We start from the raw sequence: 17,525 nt of genomic DNA, 5'->3' as shown, positions 1-17,525 counted from the left end.
ATTGTTGTGTGTTTCAAGCTCAAGAGCATCTCCAAGCAAAAAATGGTCAACAGCAACATTCAGACGGTTTCGTACTGCTCAATTGCTACATTAAAACGGTATGTTTCTTTTTCAGAACTGGAAAAAAAACGAGCGTGACAACATTCGAACCTGTAATAATCAGATCCGAAGTCCGACGCCTTATCCATAGGCCACACGGTCACTGACGACCAACTATAACATTTATACGACAGATCTCGAAACGCTCACACCCCTGCGGATTTGTGTTTTAGTTCTACACAGCCGTTGCCCCTTGCTCTTTCCCACCCATTCGTTACATTCAACCTCTTACGAGACCGACCAAATATAGACTGAGAAACAAGACCACACACTTTGTGCTTCGGAATCGAAGGCAGGGCGTCCCTCGCCGCATTTGCTACGATGGCCATTTGCTACTTCTGCAGAAGCAGCGGCGACGGCGACGGCGACGACGACGACGACGACCGCGAGAGGCTCTGAGGTATGTGAGAAATACATCTATAAAATGTAATTCAGACTGCCTCGTCCCACCTTATGCTGAACCGCTTTGGCAAATGCTTTACCTGCCCCATTCGCATTAATCACATCTGAGAGTAATTCTTAAAAAACGACTGTCGCTAATTGTTCGTCATCACAGATACTGTTTGCTATACGGATAAGACGCGCAACTGATTTCCTAAATTCATCTTTTTCCTGTGAGGATGGAACTTACGACGCCAGGTTTATTAGAGCAGTGCTCTACCACTGAGCTAAAGACACGCGGCGTAGCGGTACTCTTGGGTACTTCGTCCTTATGGTCGTCTGCATCATCAGACTTCAGCTGACAACACTTCATATTACCGGCTAATATTTGCAGCTATGGCGACCCATTGCTGCTTGGCTACACATCTGACACGTAACCGATGTGCTCTCCAAACAACAACACTTGCATTTCAGAACATTTCTTTCACACGTGTCTACGAAATCACCTTCACCTTCAAATACAGTTTCCTTGCGACTGACAGAGATGTAGGCAAAGTTTCAAGTTGCTGTTTCCATTACTTCTCGTTAATCAGAATAACGGTAATTTACATCTGCAGCGGAACAAAACTCCGTTCCGCCCAGCGTGTGGCTCGAAGCCACGACCCTGAGATTAAGAGTCTGACGCTCTACCGACTGAGCTAGCCGGCTACCTCGGTGAATACCTGCCGGGTAGCACGTCACACAGTACTCGTTTGGGTTGGGTGGTCCCATACAGAATCTCTCCATGCTGCCTAATGTTTTGCTAACGTCACACTCGTCACGTACTTCACTTTTATGTCATAATCATTTCTGAGAGGTAAAGAAATTGCATGACAACATGCAGAGCTAGTGGCGTCAAAATTAACACACATACTTTACGTGAATCAAAAGCCGAACGAGTTACTTTCCGACGTTGTTTTCGATGTGCAAGTGCCAGTCAAAACTGGCGGTGTCGGCACTCTGCCGACCATTTCGCTAGTTAACACCGGACTTGTTGTGTGTGTTTCAAGCTCAAGAGCATCTCCAAGCAAAAAATGGTCAACAGCAACATTCAGACGGTTTCGTACTGTTCAATTGCTACATTAAAACGGTATGTTTCTTTTTCAGAACTGGAAAAACACGAGCGTAACAGCATTCGAACCTGTAATCTTCAGATTCGAAGTCCGACGCCTTATCCGTTATGCCACACGGTCACTGACGAGCAACTATAACATGTATACGACTCATCTCGATAGGCTGACACCCCTGAGGATTTGTGTTTTCGTTCTACACAGCCGCTGCCCCTTGCTCTTTCCCACCCATTCGTTACATTCAACCTCTTACGAGACCGACCAAATATAGACTGAGAAACAAGACCACACACTTTGTGCATTCGGAATCGAAGGCAGGGCCTCCCTCGCCGCATTTGCTACGATGGCCATTTTCTACTTCTGCAGAAGCGGCGGCGGCGGCGGCGGCGGCGGCGACGATGACGACGACGACGACGACGACCCCGAGAGGCTCTGAGATATGTGAGAAATACATCTATTTAATGTAATTCAGACTGCCTCGTCCCACTTTATGCTGTACCGCTTTGGCAAATGCTTTATCTGCGCCATTCGCCTTAATCACATCTGAGAGTAATTCTTAAAAAAACGCCTGTCGCTAATTGTCTGTCATCACAGATACTGTTTGCTATACGACCACGACGCGCAACTGATTTCCAAAATTCATTTTTCTTCTGTGAGGATGGAACTTACGACGCCTGGTTTATTAGAGCAGTGCTCTACCACTGAGCTAAAGAGGCGCGGCCTACACTTGGGTACTTCGTCCTTACGGTCGTCTGCGTCATCAGACTTCAGCTGACAACACTTCATATTACCGGCTAATATTTGCAGCTATGGCGACCCATTACTGCTTGGCTACACATCTGACACGTAACCGATGTTCTCTCCAAACAACACTAGCATATCAGAACATGTCTTTCACACATGTCTACAAAATCACCTTCACCTTCAAATACAGTTTTCTTGCGACCGACAGAGACGTAGGCGAAGTTTAAAGTTGCTATTTCCATTACATCTCGTTAATCAGAAAAACGGTAATTTACATCTGCAGCGGAACAAAATTCCGTTCCGCCCAGCATGTGGCTCGAAGCCACGATCCTGGGGTTAAGAGTCTGACGCTCTACCGACTGAGCTAGGCGGCTCCCTCGGGGTATGCCTGCCGGGTAGCACGTCACACAGTATTCGTTTGGGTTGGGTGGTCCCATACAGAATCTCTCCATGCTGACTAATGTTTTCCTAACATCACACTCGTCACGTACTTCACTTTTATGTCATAATCATTTCTGAGAGCTAAAGAAATTGCATGACAACATGCAGAGCTAGTGGCGTCAAAATTAACACACATACTTTATGTGACTCAAAAGCCGAACGAGTTACTTTCCGACGTTGTTTTAGATGTGCAAGTGCCAGTCAAAACTCGCGGTGTCGGCACTCTGCCGACCATTTCGCTGGTTAACACCGGTCTTGTTGTGTGTGTGTCAAGCTCAAGAGCATTTCCAAGCAAAAAATGGTCACCAGCAACATTCAGACGGTTTCGTAGCGCTCAATTGCTACATTAAAACGGTATGTTTCTTTTTCAGAACTGGAAAAACACGAGCGCGACAGCATTCGAATCTGTAATCTTCAGATTCAAGTTCGACGCCTTATCCAAGAGGCCACACGGTCACTGACAACCAACTATAACATGTATACGACTCATCTCGAAACGCTCACACACCTGAGGATTTGTGTTTTCGTTCTACACAGCCGCTGCCCCTTGCTCTTTCCCACCCATTCGTTACATTCAACCTCTTACGAGACCGACCAAATATAGACTGAGAAACAAGACCACACACTTTGTGCAGTCGGAATCGAAGGCAGGGCGTCCCTCGCCGCATTTGCTACGATGGCCATTTGCTACTTCTGCAGAAGCGACGACGACGACGACGACGACTACGACGACCGCGAGAGGCTCTGAGATATGTGAGAAATACATCTATAAAATGTAATTCAGACTGCCTCGTCCCACCTTATGCTGTACCGCTGTGGCAAATGCTTTATCTGCGCCATTCGCCTTAATCACATCTGAGAGTAATTCTTAAAAAAACGCCTGTCGCTAATTGTTCGTCATCACAGATACTGTTTGCTATACGGCCACGACGCGCAACTGATATCCAAAATTCATCTTTCTCCTGTGAAGATGGAACTTACGACGCCGGGTTTATTAGAGCAGTGCTCTACCACTGACCTAAAGAGGCGCGGCCTAGCGGTACACTTGGGTACTTCGTCCTAACGGTCGTCTGCATCATCAGACTTCAGCTGACAACACTTCATATTACCGGCTAATATTTGCAGCTATATCGACACATTACTGCTTGGCTACACATCTGACACGTAACCGATGTGCTCTCCAAACAACACTTGCATTTCAGAACATGTCTTTCACACATGTCTACAAAATCACCTTCACCTTCAAATACAGTTTCTTGCGACTGACAGAGACGTAGGCAAAGTTTAAAGATGCTATTTCCATTACATCTCGTTAATCAGAATAACGGTAATTTACATCTGCAGCGGAACGAAATTCCGTTCCGCCCATCGTGCAGCTCGAAGCCACGACCCTGGGATTAAGAGTCTGACGCTCTACCAACTGAGCTAGCCGGCTACCTCGGTGAATACCTGCCGGGTAGCACGTCGCATAGTATTCGTTTGGGTTGGGTGGTCCCATACAGAATCTCTCCATGCTGCCTAATGTTTTTCTAACGTCACACTCGTCACGTACTTCACTTTTATGTCATAATCATTTCTGAGAGCTAAAGAAATTGCATGAAAACATGCAGAGCTAGTGGCGTCAAAATTAACACACATACTTTATGTGACTCAAAAGCCGAACGAGTTACTTTCCGACGTTGTTTTAGATGTGCAAGTGCCAGTCAAAACTCGCGGTTCTCGGCACTCTGCCGACCATTTCGCTAGTTAACACCGGTCTTGTTGTGTGTGTGTCAAGCTCAAGAGCATTTCCAAGCAAAAAATGGTCACCAGCAACATTCAGACGGTTTCGTATTGCTCAATTGCTACATTAAAACGGTATGTTTCTTTTTCAGAACTGGAAAAACACGAGCGTGACAGCATTAGCGCCTGTAATCTTCAGATTCAAGTTCGACGCCTTATCCATTAGGCCACACGGTCACTAACAACCAACTATAACATGTATACGACTCATCTCGAAACGCTCACACCCCTGAGGATTTGTGTTTTCGTTCTACACAGCCGCTGCCCCTTGCTCTTTCCCACCCATTCGTTACATTCAACCTCTTACGAGACCGACCAAATATAGACTGAGAAACAAGACCACACACTTTGTGCATTCGGAATCGAAGGCAGGGCGTCCCTCGCCGCATTTGCTACGATGGCCATTTGCTACTTCTGCAGAAGCGACGACGACTACGACGACCGCGAGAGGCTCTGAGATATGTGAGAAATACATCTACAAAATGTAATTCAGACTGCCTCGTCCCACCTTACGCTGTACCGCTTTTTTTTTTTTTTTTTTTTTTTTCCTTTATTGTGATTTTAATACCTGTGACAAACAGGTAGGCCGGCAGCGGACCAAGTATGCCGCTCTTCGGCCTCAGAGTATACACAGAACAGAGATGAGTGAGATATAAAAACAATCAAGACGGCGGGGTACAAACAGTAGACAAAACAGAGTTAAAACGGAGTCGGTCACGTGCGCAGCACAATGGATAAAAGCGGAGAAACACGGTGCACAAACGCAGATGGCAGATGGCCACACGTGAACCAGCGGAGCACAAACGACGAAACACAAACACACTGCAGGAGAGTCGAGGCACAAACACATGCGATGGTCTTCGGCGTAGGACGATGAAAGTAACTGATGGAAGACAGCAGAGTCGTGGCCTGCCAAGGGGAAAAGGTGTGGGGAAGAGGAGAGAGAGGGGGAGGGGAAGATGCCAGTGGAGGAGAGGGATGGAGGAGAAGGGGGAGGGTAGGGGGAGTGGGAGCCCAAGGAGAAAGGGGAGGGGAGGGAGGGAGAGAAGGGAGAGAGGGTGCCCACAGGAAAAGGAGAGGAGAGGGAAGGTAAGGCTCAAAGTTGGTAGGAGGGGTAGATGGAGGGGAGGAGGGCATCATCAGGGAGGGGGAGTTGACGGAAGCCACCGAGGGAGAGGGTGTGGAGGGTGTAAAGATGGAGAGCAGGTGGGATATAGGAATGCAGGCGCGGCAGCGGGTTGGGGTGGGAGAGGATGGGAGAGACAAGAGGGTGTGGAGGATCAAGCTTGCGGGAGGTGTAGAGGATCCGTAACCGTTCGAGGAAAAGGAGGAGGTGCGGGAAGGGAATCAGGTCATAGAGGATCCGCGTGGGGGAAGGGAGACGGATGCGATAGGCGAGGCGGAGCGCATGGCGTTCTAGGATCTGAATGGACTTGTAGAAGGTAGGAGGGGCAGAGATCCAGGCGGGATGAGCATAGCAAAGGATAGGACGGATGAGGGACTTGTAGGTGTAGAGGATGGTGGAAGGGTCCAGACCCCATGTACGGCCAGAAAGGAGCTTAAGGAGGCGGAGGCGGGAGCGTGCCTTGGCTTGGATCGTCCGGAGATGTGGGTTCCAGGAGAGGCGACGGTCGAGGGTGACACCAAGGTACTTGAGAGTAGGTGTGAGGGTGATGGGACGGCCATAAATAGTAAGATAGAAATCAAGGAGACGGAAGGAACGAGTGGTTTTGCCTACAATGATCGCCTGGGTCTTGGAAGGATTGACCTTGAGCAACCACTGGTTACACCAAGTGGTGAACCGGTCAAGATAGGATTGGAGAAGGTGCTGGGAGCGTTGCAGGGTGGGAGCGAGGGCAAGGAAGGCAGTGTCATCGGCGTACTGGAGAAGGTGTAGGGGAGGTGCAGGTGGAGGCATGTCTGCCGTGTAAAGGAGGTAGAGAAGAGGGGAAAGGACGGAACCTTGGGGCACACCGGCGGAGGGGTAGAAGGTGTAGGAATCAGTGTTGTGGATGGTGACATAGGAAGGACGGTGGGAAAGGAAGGAAGCGACCAGACGGACATAGTTGAGAGGAAGAGCAAAGGTTTGGAGCTTGAAAAGGAGACCGGAATGCCACACACGGTCATATGCGCGTTCGAGGTCGAGGGAAAGGAAGATGGCGGAACGACGGGAATTGAGTTGTTCGGAGAGGAGGTGAGTGAGGTGAAGGAGGAGGTCATCGGCTGAGAAGGACGGCCGAAAGCCACATTGGGTAGGGGGGAGGAGGCGGTGTTGGTGAAGGTGCTTGTGTAGGCGGCGGGTAAGAATGGATTCCAGGACCTTGCTGAAGACCGAGGTAAGGCTGATGGGACGGTAGGAGGAGACAGCGGAAGGCGGTTTGTCGGGCTTGAGGAACATCAGGATCCGGGAGGTTTTCCACAGGTCGGGGTAGTAGCCGGTGGACAGGACCACATTGTAGAGCCTGGCCAATGTGGAGAGGAAGGAGGCAGGAGCTTCACGGAGGTGACGGTAAGTAACACGATCGTGACCGGGAGCAGTGTTGCGTTTAGGGCGAAGTGTAGCAATGATATCTTGAGTGGTGATTGGGGTATTTAGTTCTGTGTGTGTGATGTTGTCCAAGTACTGGAAGCCAGGAGCAAGCGGGGGGACAGAGGTATCAGTTCGATCACGGACATCAGGAAAGAGGGAATAATCGAACTGGGGATCGTCAGGGATGGTAAGGATATCGGAGAGGTAGGAGGCGAAATGGTTGGCCTTACTAAGGGCATCAGGGAAGGGGTGGTCAACATGAAGGAGAGGGTAGTAGGGAGAGGGTTTAGATCCGGTAAGGCGGCGGAAGGCTGACCAGTACTTGGACGAGTTGATAGGTAAGGTGGCATTAAGACGGGTGCATGTCTGTCGCCAGTCCCGGCGTTTCTTTGCCGTGAGTAAGTTCCTGATGTGTCGCTGTAATTGCCGGTGGCGTCGTAGTGTGTCCTGGTCACGTGTGTGAAGGAAGGCACGGTAGAGCCGGCGGGATTCACGCAGGAGAAGGACGGCCTGTGGGGGTAAGGTGGGGCGGTGCGGATGGATGGCAATGGTAGGGACGTGGGCCTCCACGGCCTCAGACAAGGTCTGCTGGAGAAAGGAGGCAGCACGGGTAACGTCATCAGGTTGGTGGTAGGTGAGGGGGTGGCTATCGACCTGGAGAGCAAGGGAGTCCCGGTAGGCATTCCAGTTGGCACGGGAGTAGTCATGGACATATTTCGGGGGAGGGTCATGGCGCGGGTCGGGACGGGGGCGACGACCGTCTGATACAGTGAGGAGGACAGGGAGATGGTCACTGCCAATGGGATCAAGGACGTCCACCGCTATGCGGCCAAGCAGGGTGGGGGAGGCTAGGACGACATCGGGAGTGGTATTGGATTCAGGGCGGGTGTGTTGGGGAATTGGAAGGACGTCGCCTTGGAGGGTGGCAAGGAACCGATGCCACCGCCGTAACTGGGCGGCAGAACGACTATGGATGTTAAGGTCGGCGGCGATCACGTAGGAGGAGAAGGTACGGTCGATGTGGGAAAGGAAGTCGAAAGGAATAGGTGCAGCGGGGCGGACATAGATGGTGGCACAGGTAAGGGTAAGGCCGGGGAAGAAGAGACTAAGGATCAAGTGTTCTGTGGGGTCAGGAAGGAGGGGTTGGAGCCGGACAGGGATCTGGCGGTGGTGGCCAATGGCAACTCCGCCACGCGCTATCTGGAGTGGATTGTCAGACCGGTGAAGGAGGTAGGGCGAGGTGTGGACGGTGTGGTGGGGCTGAAGAAAGGTTTCGTTCAGAAGGAAGGCATCCACACGGTGGGTCGTAAGGGTATGCATAAGGAGGTGCTTGTTGGTGGGAAGGGAGCGGATGTTATTGAACAGGATACGGTGCTGTCGTGCCATAATGGGAATTTAAACGAGGGTGTTGAGACGGGAGAAGGTGAAATGGGCCTGGTTGTGGGAATAGGTGGCGTAGGTGTTGAGGTGGAACACGGAACGGGCAGCGAGGGAAATCTGGTGGAGGGTGTGGGGACGCTGAAAGGGATGGACGTTCTGGAGCACTATTGTGACGAACCTGATGATGTCCTCTGCGGTGGGGGGAGGACGGAGGGAATTGCCAGGAGGGGTGGGGTCATCCAAAGGGCGGAGAGGAACAGTGAGTTCAGGAGCGGACGGAGGAGGTCGAGCCTTGCATTTCTGGGAGTAGGTAGGGTGTTGGAGGTTGCGCTGTACCGCTTTGGCAAATGCCTTATCTGCGCCATTCGCCTTAATCACATCTGAGAGTAATTCTTAAAAAAACGCCTGTCGCTAATTGTCTGTCATCACAGATACTGTTTGCTATCCGGCCACGACGCGCAACCGATTTCCAAAATTCATCTTTCTCCTGTGAAGATGGAACTTACGACGCCGGGTTTATTAGAGCAGTGCTCTACCACTGAGCTAAAGAGGCGCGGCCTAGCGGTACACTTGGGTACTTCGTCCTAACGGTCGTCTGCATCATCAGACTTCAGCTGACAACACTTCATATTACCGGCTAATATTTGCAGCTATATCGACACATTACTGCTTGGCTACACATCTGACACGTAACCGATGTGCTCTCCAAACAACACTTGCATTTCAGAACATGTCTTTCACACATGTCTACAAAATCACCTTCACCTTCAAATACAGTTTCTTGCGACTGACAGAGACGTAGGCAAAGTTTAAAGATGCTATTTCCATTACATCTCGTTAATCAGAATAACGGTAATTTACATCTGCAGCGGAACGAAATTCCGTTCCGCCCATCGTGCAGCTCGAAGCCACGACCCTGGGATTAAGAGTCTGACGCTCTACCAACTGAGCTAGCCGGCTACCTCGGTGAATACCTGCCGGGTAGCACGTCGCATAGTATTCGTTTGGGTTGGGTGGTCCCATACAGAATCTCTCCATGCTGCCTAATGTTTTTCTAACGTCACACTCGTCACGTACTTCACTTTTATGTCATAATCATTTCTGAGAGCTAAAGAAATTGCATGACAACATGCAGAGCTAGTGGCGTCAAAATTAACACACATACTTTATGTGACTCAAAAGCCGAACGAGTTACTTTCCGACGTTGTTTTAGATGTGCAAGTGCCAGTCAAAACTCGCGGTTCTCGGCACTCTGCCGACCATTTCGCTAGTTAACACCGGTCTTGTTGTGTGTGTGTCAAGCTCAAGAGCATTTCCAAGCAAAAAATGGTCACCAGCAACATTCAGACGGTTTCGTATTGCTCAATTGCTACATTAAAACGGTATGTTTCTTTTTCAGAACTGGAAAAACACGAGCGTGACAGCATTAGCGCCTGTAATCTTCAGATTCAAGTTCGACGCCTTATCCATTAGGCCACACGGTCACTAACAACCAACTATAACATGTATACGACTCATCTCGAAACGCTCACACCCCTGAGGATTTGTGTTTTCGTTCTACACAGCCGCTGCCCCTTGCTCTTTCCCACCCATTCGTTACATTCAAGCTCTTACGAGACCGACCAAATATAGACTGAGAAACAAGACCACACACTTTGTGCATTCGGAATCGAAGGCAGGGCGTCCCTCGCCGCATTTGCTACGATGGCCATTTGCTAGTTCTGCAGAAGCGGCGGCGGTGCCGGCGACGACGACGACGACGACGACCGCGAGAGGCTCTGAGATATGTGAGAAATACATCTATAAAATGTAATTCAGACTGCCTCGTCCCACCTTATGCTGTACCGCTTTGGCAAATTTTTTATCTGCGCCATTCGCCTTAATCACATCTGAGGTAAAGAAATTGCATGAAAACATGCAGAGCTAGTGGCGTCAAAATTAACACACATACTTTATGTGACTCAAAAGCCGAACGAGTTACTTTCCGACGTTGTTTTAGGTGTGCAAGTGCCTGTCAAAAGTCGCGGTGTCGGCACTCTGCCGACCATTTCACTAGTTGACGCCGGTCTTGATGTGTGTGTTTCAAGCTCAAGAGCATTTCCAAGCAAAAATAGGTCAACAGCAACATTCAGACGGTTTCGTACTGCTCAATTGCTACATTAAAACGGTATGTTTCATTTTCAGAACTGGAAAAACATGAGCGTGACAGCATTCGAACCTGTAACCTTCAGATCCGAAGTCCGACGCCTTGTCCATTAGGCCACACGGTCACTGACGACCAACTATATCATGTATACGACTCATCTCGAAACGCTCACACCCCTGAGGATTTGTGTTTTCGTTCTACACAGCCGCTGCCCCTTGCTCTTTCCCACCCATTCGTTACATTCAAATTCTTACGAGACCGACCAAATATAGACTGAGAAACAAGACCACACACTTTGTGCATTCGGAATCGAAGGCAGGGCGTCCCTCGCCGCATTTGCTACGATGGCCATTTGCTACTTCTGCAGAAGCGACGACGACGACGACGACCGCGAGAGGCCTTGAGATATGTGAGAAATACATCTATAAAATGTAATTCAGACTGCCTCGTCCCACCTTATGCTGTACCGCATTGGCAAATGCTTTACCTACGCCATTCGCTTTAATCACATCTGAGAGTAATTCTTAAAAAAACGCCTGTCGCTAATGGTCTGTCATCACAGATACTGTTTGCTATACGGCCACGACGCGCAAATGATTTCCAAAATTCATCTTTCTCCTGTGAGAATGGAACTTACGATTCCTGGTTTATTAGAGCAGTGCTCTACCACTGTGCTAAAGAGGCGCGGCCTAGCCGTACTATTGGGTACTTCGTCCTTACGGTCGTCTGCATCATCAGACTTCAGCTGACAACACTTCATATTACCGGCTAATATTTGCAGCTATGGCGACCCATTACTGCTTGGCTACACATCTGACACGTAACCGATGTGCTCTCCAAACAACAACACTTGCATTTCAGAACATGTCTTCCACACATGTCTACAAAATCACCTTCACATTCAAATACAGTTTCCTTGTGACTGACAGAGACGTAGGCAAAGTTTAAAGTTGCTATTTCCATTACATCTCGTTAATCAGAAAAACGGTAATTTACATCTGCAGCGGAACAAAATTCCGTTCCACCCAGCGTGTGGCTCGAACCCACGACCCTAGGATTAAGAGTCTGACGCTCTACCGGCTACCTCGTTGAATACCTGCCGGATAGCACGTCACACAGTACTCGTTTTTGTTGGGTGGTCCCATACAGAGTCTCTCCATGCTGCCTAATGTTTTCCTAACGTCACACTCGTCACGTACTTCACTTTTATGTCATAATCATTTCTGAGAGGTAAAGAAATTTCATGACAGCATGCAGAGCTAGTGGCGTCAAAATTAACACACATACTTTATGTGACTCAAAAGCCGAACGAGTTACTTTCCGTCGTTGTTTTATATGTGCAAGTGCCAGTCAAAACTCGCGGTGTCGGCACTCTGCCGACCATTTCGCTAGTTAACATCGGTCTTGTTGTGTGTGTTTCAAGCTCAAGAGCATTTCCAAGCAAAAAATGGTCAACAGCAACATTCAGACGGTTTCGTACTGCTCAATTGCTACATTAACACGGTATGTTTCTTTTTCAGAACTGGAAAAAAAACGAGCGTGACAGCATTCGAACCTGTAATCATCAGATCCGAAGTCCGACGCCTTATCCATTAGGCCACATGGCGACTGACGACCAACTATGTCATGTATACGACTCATCTCGAAACGCTCACACCCCTGAGGATTTGTGTTTTCGATCTACACAGCCGCTGCCCCTTGCTCTTTCCCACCCATTCGTTACATTCAACCTCTTACGAGACCGACCAAATATAGACTGAGAAACAAGACCACACACTTTGTGCATTCGGAATAGAAGGCAGGGCGTCCCTCGCCGCATTTGCTACGATGGCCATTTGCTACTTCTGCAGAAGCGGCGGCGGCAACGACGATGACGACGACGACGACGACAGCGAGAGGCTCTGAGATATGTGAGAAATACATCTATAAAATGTAATTCGGACTGCCTCGTCCCACTTTATGCTGTAAAGCTTTGCCAAATGCTTTATCTGCGCCATTCGCCTTAATCACATCTGAGAGTAATTCTTAAAAAAACGCCTGTCGCTAATTGTTCGTCATCACAGATACTGTTTGCTATACGGCCACGACGCGCAACTGATTTCCAAATTTCATCTTTCTCCTGTGAGGATGGAACTTCCGATGCCTGGTTTATTAGAGCAGTGCTCTACCAATGAGCTAAAGAGGCGCGGCCTAGCGGTACTCTTGGGTACTTCGTCCTTACGGTCGTCTGCATCATCAGACTTCAGCTGACAACACTTCATATTACCGGCTAATATTTGCAGCTATGGCGACCCATTACTGCTTGGCTACACATCTGACACGTAACCGATGTGCTCTCCAAACAACAACACTTGCATTTCAGAACATGTCTTCCACACATGTCTACAAAATCACCTTCACATTCAAATACAGTTTCCTTGTGACTGACAGAGACGTAGGCAAAGTTTAAAGTTGCTATTTCCATTACATCTCGTTAATCAGAAAACGCTAATTTACATCTGCAGCGGAACAAAATTCCGTTCCGCCCAGCGTGTGGCTCGAACCCACGACCCTAGGATTAAGAGTCTGACGCTCTACCGACTTAGGTAGCCGGCTAATTCGTTGAATACCTGCCAGATAGTACGTCACACAGTACTCGTTTGGGTTGGGTGGTCCCATACTGAATCTCTCCATGCTGCCTAATGTTTTCCTAAAGTCACACTCGTCACGTACTTCACTTTTATGTCATAATCATTTCTGAGAGGTAAAGAAATTTCATGACAGCATGCAGAGCTAGTGGCGTCAAAATTAACACACATACTTTATGTGACTCAAAAGCCGAACGAGTTACTCTCCGTCGTTGTTTTAGATGTGCAAGTGCCAGTCAAAACTCGCGGTGTCGGCACTCTGCCGACCTTTTCGCTAGTTAACACCGGTCTTGTTGTGTGTGTTTCAAGCTCAAGAGCATTTCCAAGCAAAAAATGGTCAACAGCAACATTCAGACGGTTTCGTACTGCTCAATTGCTACATTAAAAAGGTATGTTTCTTTTTCAGAACTGGAAAAAAACGAGCGTGACAACATTCGAACCTGTAATCATCAGATCCGAAGTCCGACGCCTTATCCATTAGGCCACATGGTCACTGACGACCAACTATGTCATGTATACGACTCATCTCGAAACGCTCACACCCCTGAGGATTTGTGTTTTCGTTCTACACAGCCGCTGCCCCTTGCTCTTTCCCACCCATTCGTTTCAATCAACCTCTTACGAGACCGACCAAATATAGACTGAGAAACAAGACCACACACTTTGTGCATTCGGAATCGAAGGCACGGCGTCCCTCGCCGCATTTGCTACGATGGCCATTTGCTACTTCTGCAGAAGCGGCGGCGACGACGACGACAGCGAGAGGCTCTGAGATATGTGAGAAATACATCTATAAAATGTAATTCAGACTGCCTCGTCCCACTTTGTGCTGTACCGCTTTGGCAAATGCTTTATCTGCGCCATTCGCCTTAATCACATCTGAGAGTAATTCTTAAAAAAACGCCTGTCGCTAATTGTTCGTCATCACAGATACTGTTTGCTATACGGCCACGACGCGCAACTGATTTCCAAAATTCATCTTTCTCCTGTGAGGATGGAACTTCCGATGCTTGGTTTATTAGAGCAGTGCTCTACCAATGAGCTAAAGAGGCGCTGCCTAGCCGTAATCTTGGGTACTTCGTCCTTACGGTCGTCTGCATCATCAGACTTCAGCTGACAACACTTCATATTACCGGGTAATATTTGCAGCTATGGCGACCCATTACTGCTTGGCTACACATCTGACACGTAACCGATGTGCTCTCCAAACAACAACACTTGCATTTCAGAACATGTCTTCCACACATGTCTACAAAATCACCTTCACATTCAAATACAGTTTCCTTGTGACTGACAGAGACGTAGGCAAAGTTTAAAGTTGCTATTTCCATTACATCTCGTTAATCAGAAGAACGGTAATTTACATCTGCAGCGGAACAAAATTCCGTTCCGCCCAGCGCGTGGCTCGAACCCACGACCCTAGGATTAAGAGTCTGACGCTCTACCGACTGAGCTAGCCGCCTACCTCGTTGAATACCTGCCGGATAGCACGTCACACAGTACTCGTTTGGGTTGGGTGGTCCCATACAGAATCTCTCCATGCTGCCTAATGTTTTCCTAACGTCACACTCGTCACGTACTTCACTTTTATGTCATAATCATTTCTGAGAGGTAAAGAAATTTCATGACAGCATGCAGAGCTAGTGGCGTCAAAATTAACACACATACTTTATGTGACTCAAAAGCCGAACGAGTTACTCCCCGTCGTTGTTTTAGATGTGCAAGTGCCAGTCAAAACTCGCGGTGTCGGCACTCTGCCGACCATTTCGCTAGTTAACACCGGTCTTGTTGTGTGTGTTTCAAGCTCAAGAGCATTTCCAAGCAAAAAATGGTCAACAGCAACATTCAGACGGTTTCGTACTGCTCAATTGCTACATTAACACGGTATGTTTCTTTTTCAGAACTGGATAAAAACGAGCGTGACAACATTCGAACCTGTAATCAACAGATCCGAAGTCCGACGCCTTATCCATTAGGCCACATGGTCACTGACGACCAACTATGTCATGTATACGACTCATCTCGAAACGCTCACACACCTGAGGATTTGTGTTTTCGTTCTACACATCCGCTGCCCCTTGCTCTTTCCCACCCATTCGTTACATTCAACCTCTTACGAGACCGACCAAATATAGACTGAGAAACAAGACCACACACTTTGTGCAGTCGGAATCGAAGGCACGGCGTCCCTCGCCGCATTTGCTACGATGGCCATTTGCTACTTCTGCAGAAGCGGCGGCGACGACGACGACGACGACAGCGAGAGGCTCTGAGATATGTGAGAAATACATCTATAAAATGTAATTCAGACTGCCTCGTCCCACTTTGTGCTGTACCGCTTTGGCAAATGCTTTATCTGCGCCATTCGCCTTAATCACATCTGAGAGTAATTCTTAAAAAAACGCCTGTCGCTAATTGTTCGTCATCACAGATACTGTTTGCTATACGGCCACGACGCGCAACTGATTTCCAAAATTCATCTTTCTCCTGTGAGGATGGAACTTCCGATGCCTGGTTTATTAGAGCAGTGCTCTACCAATGAGCTAAAGAGGCGCGGCCTAGCGGTACTCTTGGTTACTTCGTCCTTACGGTCGTCTGCATCATCAGACTTCAGCTGACAACACTTCATATTACCGGCTAATATTTGCAGCTATGGCGACCCATTACTGCTTGGCTACACATCTGACACGTAACCGATGTGCTCTCCAAACAACAACACTTGCATTTCAGAACATGTCTTCCACACATGTCTACAAAATCACCTTCACATTCAAATACAGTTTCCTTGTGACTGACAGAGACGTAGGCAAAGTTTAAAGTTGCTATTTCCATTACATCTCGTTAATCAGAAAAACGGTAATTTACATCTGCAGCGGAACAAAATTCCGTTCCGCCCAGAGTGTGGCTCGAACCCACGACCCTAGGATTAAGAGTCTGACGCTCTACCGACTGAGCTAGCCGGCTACCTCGTTGAATACCTGCCGGATAGCACGTCACACAGTACTCGTTTGGGTTGGGTGGTCCCACACAGAATCTCTCCATGCTGCCTAATGTTTTCCTAACGTCACACTCGTCACGTACTTCACTTTTATGTCATAATCATTTCTGAGAGGTAAAGAAATATCATGACAGCATGCAGAGCTAGTGGCGTCAAAATTAACACACATACTTTATGTGACTCAAAAGCCGAACGAGTTACTCTCCTACGTTGTTTTAGATGTGCAAGTGCCAGTCAAAACTCGCGGTGTCGGCACTCTGCCGACCATTTCGCTAGTTAACACCGGTCTTGTTGTGTGTGTTTCAAGCTCAACAGCATTTCCAAGCAAAAAATGGTCAACAGCAGCACTCAGACGGTTTCGTACTGCTCAATTGCTATATTAAAACGGTACGTTTCTTTTTCAGAACTGGAAAAAAAACGAGCGGGCCACATTGGAACCTGTAATCATTTAGATCCGAAGTCCGACGCCTTATCCATTAGGCCACATGGTCACTGACGACCAACTATAACATGTATACGACTCATCTCGAAACGCTCACACAACTGAGAATTAGTGTTTTCGTTCTTCACAGCCGCTGCCCCTAGCTCTTTCCCACCCATTCGTTACATTCAACCTCTTACGAGACCGACCAAATAAAGACTGAGAAACAAGACCACACACTTTGTGCATTCGGAATCGAAGGCAGGGCGTCCCTCGCCGCATTTGCTACGATGGCCATTTGCTAGTTCTGCAGAAGCGGCGGCGGCGACGACGACGACGACGACGACGACGACGACGACCGCGAGAGGCTCTGAGATATGTGAGAAATATATCTATAAAATGTAATTCAGACTGCCTCGTCCCACTTTATGCTGTACCGCTTTGGCAAATGCTTTATCTGCGCCATTCGCCTTAATCACATCTGAGAGTAATTCTTAAAAAAAACGCCTGTCGCTAATTGTTCTTCATAACAGAAACTGTTTGCTATACGGCCACGACGCGCAACTGATTTCCAAAATTCATGTTTCTAATGTGAGGAAGGAACTTCCGATGCCTGGTTTATTAGAGCAGTGCTCTACCACTGAGCTAAAGAGGCGCGGCCCAGCGGTACTCTTGGGTACTTCGTCCTTACGGTCGTCTGCATCATCAGACTTCAGCTGACAACACTTCATATTACCGGCTAATATTTGCAGCTATGGCGACCCATTACTGCTTGGCTACACATGTGACACGTAACCGATGTGCTCTCCAAACAACAACACTTGCATTTCAGAACATGTCTTCCACACATGTCTACAAAATCACCTT

The sequence above is a fragment of the Schistocerca gregaria genome, chromosome 7 (assembly GCF_023897955.1).
Source record: "Schistocerca gregaria isolate iqSchGreg1 chromosome 7, iqSchGreg1.2, whole genome shotgun sequence".
Lineage (NCBI taxonomy): Eukaryota > Metazoa > Arthropoda > Insecta > Orthoptera > Acrididae > Schistocerca > Schistocerca gregaria.
This window is presented reverse-complemented; position numbering follows the sequence as displayed.